The 5,904-nt window shown below is 42.7% G+C and overlaps 1 protein-coding gene and 1 long non-coding RNA gene across 3 annotated transcripts in view; both read left to right on the forward strand.

Annotated features, from left to right (window-relative positions):
* LOC103481487 (leucine-rich repeat and calponin homology domain-containing protein 1-like) overlaps positions 1–5,904 on the forward strand; it is a 40,673-nt gene that overhangs the window by 15,091 nt on the left and 19,678 nt on the right. The gene's annotated exons all lie outside the window — the stretch shown is intronic.
* On the forward strand, positions 4,658–5,904 carry LOC108167042 (uncharacterized). The gene is made up of 4 exons (XR_001777456.1): positions 4,658–4,746; positions 4,859–4,945; positions 5,626–5,703; positions 5,851–5,904. It is a non-coding gene; the product is annotated as an uncharacterized LOC108167042 (long non-coding RNA).

Consider the following 5,904-nt stretch of genomic DNA (forward strand, 5'->3'; position numbering starts at 1 on the left):
CTGTAAGTAAAGAATTTTTGCAAGTAGGTTCCTGCAGCTTTTGAAATGATTTTTCAGGGGTTCATTTTCTATACACCGCAAAAAAAACTTGCATTTTAATAGAGAACTGCTGGACGGACTGCATAATTTTACACAGATTTTCCTTAAGCTGTTACACCTCWGGRTACGATCCTCTGTTGGCTTTAGAAACTATTTTTAAACTGACAGAACAAGATTTCATGTTTACTTTTCATTTACTTTTGTTTTTTATTTCCAGTACATGTCAATGCAACAGAAGGAGCTGGGTTTTTTTTTTAAAGCCTTAAACATAGTAGTCACACACACGCACGCACGCACGCACGCACACACACACACACACACACACACACACATACATACACACTGAGACATTGCAGGCCATATTAGGAAACTGTGACACTCCTTTAATCTTGTGTGTGTGAGTGTGTAACATCAGCACCATGAATGAGTGGTGTGTTTGTGTGTGCCTGTCTATTTTTAGCTGCTATATTTGAAGTGTTGGATAATGGTCCCGGAAGGAGCATCCTACTTCCTCTGGAACGGGGTCCCAACGTTTCAGATGGATCACAGCCGCCTTAGAGTGACTGCTTGTGTTGTCTGTCTTTGTGAGGGCCGGTCAGAAGCTACAAGGAAAGTCAACTGATTTGGTTCAAGTCATGAAGGGGGGAGAAGCGTTTCTGCTCRGATTACATTCAGGATCCACATGAAAAATCATCTAATACTCTCATCAGAGTTGATAGCACCTTTCAGTGGCTTTTGTGGATAAATATGCCAACTAGTGACTTATAGGGAAATAAACCCAGCCAGTGTTAGTGCTAACAGGTTAGCCACACGTTGCTCTGTTGGYCCTTAAAAGGCTGTAATATGTGGCAGCAACTCTGAGCTGTGGAGGTGGTTGCTCACTCTTTGTTGCTGCTTCTCTCACAAACAGGCCTGAATCTATTCTGAAATGTTCACAGGCTCGTCTGACAAGAGCATTTTCTAGCTGCAGATTATGAATGCTCATCATGTACTGTTTGATCCTCAGGGATAAGTTAACAGATGACTGTTTAACAGGGCAGTATTGTGCCATTTTATAGCACAATCAATTATTACCTTCAATTCTTATCAAAATGCTGTGTATATAAAATATGACTTAAAAGGAAATTTACTTCCTGACAGAACACCTTGAAATTGGGCCTCTGTCTCTTTAAGAAAGTCATCACAACATGGCTCCTCTATTAACCCTTTAACAACTATTTTACCAGCATTTCACTGTTAAGTAGCTCCTTTAATGAGCTCAGCAGATGTGCAGTTCCACCAGATGTTTGCTAATTGCTTCTGGCTAGTCTGAAGGAGCTGAGWGGGGGGGTCACAATTCTCCCCCACTCATGAGGGAGGGCTGCTCTGAGGCGGAAACYGGAAGCTTGGAGGAGGAGCTGCACCCTCRAAGGCGGAGCTAGGTCCACCCAGGCGTTTTGCACACCTGAGTKGTTGCCATGGGAGGAATGCTAATTAACATAAATAACTGCTTATTAATAAAGTGGCTCTGAACCGTGTTGCGTTACTCTCTCTCTGATCTGCTCAGTGTGGAACTAAAGCTTTCTGTCGCTCAAGTGTTTTATAATAAGCAGTTTATCTGTGTTGTGTGATACGATTATGACTAACGCTCCGTACTTGCCTCCTGCCTCTGGCAGAGTGASATCATTCCGCCATCATCGGCGCTCCTGACCTCATTAGTCCTGCATTTGGTTGTGCTAAACAGCTATTGGTCCATGTGACCGCTCTGCCATCAGATCTGCATCAAACAGACGGAAAGAGAAAGAGAGAAAGATCAGCAGAACCCGTGACCTTTAGCCCAGGCGGCGCTTTCTCCTACCAGACGCACACACACTCTTCTCTTGATGTCGGTTGGGCGGCATTGTGCAGATCTTATCTGTCCGCTGACGTGTGAAGGGAGAGAAAATGAAGGAAAGTTCAGACTTACACCCGTCTGACCTGGAAGCCCACACACCTTTCTCCAGGCGTTTTCTGCGTCTCCCATCGTTCACAGCAAGCTTTTTAAAATTCACAGTGAAACATAAACCACAGTAATGCACACATTTCAGCTGACAGGGGCTGAATGAAGGCAGGTCAGCAGGTTCCCAGAATGCTGTTCAGCAGCAGCACTGAGGGGAGAAGCAGCATGTAGCAACAAGAGAGAGCTGATGTCATCCACTCACAATGTTTTTTTTTAGTAACTATTGTTACACACACTATTGCAGAGTGTTTTTAACTCCAGAGGTTTTTACTGTAAGAGCTTATCTGGAGCCAATCAGAGTGTTTCCTGACRCTCTTCCTACTGAAAGCAGAATCAGAGGAAAGTGAAGTTTCATCTTGTTTTGGATGTAAAACCTCACTGGAACTTTTTTCCAAAAGTATGATTTTGTATCCTGGACGTCWTTTGGGGAATATCAAACCGTCCCATGATGCACTGCAAGGATACCAGGAGGTCATTTTATGGTCCCCACTCTGAGGATATGTTTTTAATCTCAAACGTTTTCCTTTTGCTTTAAAAACATTTCCAGTCAGAGACACTGTACTAGTTTGTTTATTGTTTTATTTTTAGGTGATTTATTACATATTAATAATGGGAGTTATTTAAAAACTCAGCTCTATATGCTGTATCCTCTTGCCTTGCAGTAAACCTGCGGCTCCCTCCTGTGGCCGTTCAGGGAACCTGCACACATTTAGACTTCCTTCAGTTTCAGCAGTGAAGTGTCTTGATTTCAGCGTGTAGAAAATGGGGCAGCGAGAAGGCGGATCATTCAGAGTGTGTGTGGGTGTTTCATGTGTGTGTTTTGATTCAGCATCTGTGAAAAGGCTGAGCATGTTTCACGCTCTCCTCCCGCCTACACTCGGCTCAGGAACGCTCCCGCCGTTCAAGCCCGTATTCATCCGCATTTCTCCTTGTTAACCTGAATTCAGTCACAGTCTGGATCTTTGATCGTTTTAAGCCGTTGTATTGATCATATATTAAATTTTTTTTTTCTTTTTTAAGCAAGAATTTTGGGGGGAAAATGTTGAAGAGCTCAGCTCAGTTAGAGGATTTATTTTTGTTTGTAGCAAATAAAAAAAAAAATTAAAAACGCCTTCAGTGAGGCTAAAACCAGCCGGCCTTTCTAATCAGGAAGCCATATTTGCGTTTAATCTGTGATAAAAACGTCCAGCAGGTGATTCTGAGAAACATTCCCAGATTTCCCAGAGTTCCTCCCGTTCTGTTTACAGCGGTCAAGTCACATGACCACTCTGCTCTCAAAGTCCAAGCTGACGGCGCTCCGAGCTCCGACTGCATGTGAACGCAACGCTTATATAAGCGCTCTGCATGCTTTATGGCCAGCAGCCATTTTTAATTGTGTCAGTGAGACTGCTAGGAAGAAGTGAGATAGTGTGTGTGTGTGTGTGTGTGTGTGTGTGTGTGTGTGTGTGTGTGTGTGCGTGTGTGTGTGTGTGTGTGTGAGACCACATTGCTGTGGTGTGTGCATGCAGCTGCTCTGAAAGCATCTTAGTGATGCAGGTCAAGATTAGTTTTATTTGTATTGAGTGCTTTAACACCTCTAGTTGTTGAAAAGATTTCGAAGGCTTCATATGAAATGAATCAACTTTAACCTGAATGTGACTCAAACTGCTTGAAGGACGCTGATGAAGTTTACAGCATTTGAGTCGTTCACAGGATCTGACATGAAAAGCTTAGTTCAGGTGAATAATGAGGAAGTGACTCCACACAGTGACGGCGGCAGCTCAGAGCTTCAGGTCACAATATTTGATGAACCAGCAGAGAAACATGGAGACCTGCTGTAATGATCTTCATCAGTGTGTTTTAGAAACTTTCTGTCGTCTTCCATTCCTTCCTTCCTTCCTTCCTTCCTTCCTTCCTTCCTTCCTTCCTTCCTTNAGCAGCGGTGCAGGAAATGACCTCGCTCCATCAATAATGCTGTTCTCTGCTGGGAGTTATGTAGTGACTGAACGGCTCTCCTCTCAGAAGACGTGAGGGGAGCTGCATCTTCCAATGAGTTAATATTTTATYGCAGCAGTATAATGTCACACTAGACATTTTGAAAGATCCAACCTTTTAATGTAAGAACATTTATTCAGTGGAGAAAAAGGCACAGCTGTTTGCATCTCTAGCAATCCATTTAAAAAAAGGCATCTGACGTACATTTTACTTTTTAAGTTGATCATCTGACTGTTAGTGATCCATAACAAATGAACTTCCAGTTTTGATCTTGAACAATTGTTGTTCAATAGTTTTGTTGAACAACAATTGTGCTTTTGTTCCAATTTTTACTGCTTCAAATCTGATTTTTCAGTGGATTAGAAAAAAATACATAATTATGGCAAAATATCTATAAAATTTATCTCATCAACACATCCCTGTGTGATTTATTTCATTTTATCTTTGTTAAATCTCCCAGTTGTCCAAAGTCTTTCCATTAAATGACACCAAATCAATCACGTGTCTTAAAGAGCAGATGAACAGATGGCTTATTGTACGGGCGAGACGGTGCTAGCGTCTCTGAATTCTGGCCAATGGCTGACGAAGGCTGCATGTCATGTGACGGGTGCAGCTGGCGCTGACCTGTGTGTGTGTGTGTGTGCGTGTGTGTGTGTGTGTGTGTGTGTGTGTGTTTGCGTGTTTGCGCAGGGCCGAACGGACTTTGAAGAGCCCCTCAGGATAGAGGAAGACTCACACTGGCAGACAGAGCAGACGTAGGTTCTTCAGAGGAGATTCACCTGTTTTATTTATTCTGTCCCACAGTCGTTCCTCGCCAACTGCATCAGATATGTTCTGCATATGTGTCCGTTTTGTATTTTTGGACAGGTCAAAGGTCTCAGGGGGCACAGAACTCCATATTGACATGATTAACCAGCTACAGGAGGCGGTGGAGCTGCTGCAGAACCCCARCAGGTGAGAAAACAGGAATTATAAACTTCCAACTCAGAGTCTCTGAGATTAGTTTAGTTCTCCTCTGATTTAACGAATCATTTAACTTCCCTTTAGCATCCAGAGGCTGTCCACACATCCTTAACAAGCCTTAAATTCATGTGTCTAAAATTAAGGCCTCGAAATGTCTTGTTCATTGAAAAACAACAAGGTGGCTTCAAAAGCATTAATTATAGGCCTTAAATTTTGTCATGGCAGGACTATTTAATCTYGCTTATTCTAGGTAATTCCCTTTTTCCAAGGATGTAGCGACTACTGGTAACTGGCTGCTAATATACCACGAAAAGATGTTAAATGTAAAATTTAACACCTKTTAAATTTAAGACCTGTGGTAAAGGAGGTAGTGGCTACCTGCTAATATACCCATGTTAGCTAGCAAAAGTAAAGCAAGTTCAAATCAGTCGCCAGTTGGCTAGAGGATGTTGGCAACAGAAGTGAGCTAATGGCTAAGTCGTACATCTTTGTAAATTTCTGTCRCAATAAAGGTCCTAAATTCCCTTCATAGTGGTCTTAKAAAGTCTTAAATTTGAGTTGCTGAAACCTGCGGTCTTCTTCCAGAATTTGATGATAGTTTTTATTTTGTAAACAGCAGCAGCCACAGCAGGCAGGTGTAAAACGGCAGGTGTTTAACCTTTGCGTTTCAGAGTGAGCGCAGAGCAGGATGATCTGTCTGAAGTCCAGCTGTACCCGGTGGAGATGGTCACCGTGGAGGAGTCGTTCAAGTAAGTTTACACAATGTCAACAGACATCAGTCCCAGGAATGCGGACGTTATCATTGAAGTATTTAGGAGAAATTGWCACTTGTAGGCATATTGTTTTGTTTAMCCCAGAACATCCTGACGTTTCCTTGTCTTGTGTGTTTTTCTCAGCGGACAAGACAGCGATGAGGGAAGCACAACACCAAAGGTACAGTTTGCCAAAAC

Source organism: Poecilia reticulata, linkage group LG2 (assembly GCF_000633615.1).
Source record: "Poecilia reticulata strain Guanapo linkage group LG2, Guppy_female_1.0+MT, whole genome shotgun sequence".
In the NCBI taxonomy this organism is placed as follows: Eukaryota; Metazoa; Chordata; class Actinopteri; order Cyprinodontiformes; family Poeciliidae; genus Poecilia; species Poecilia reticulata.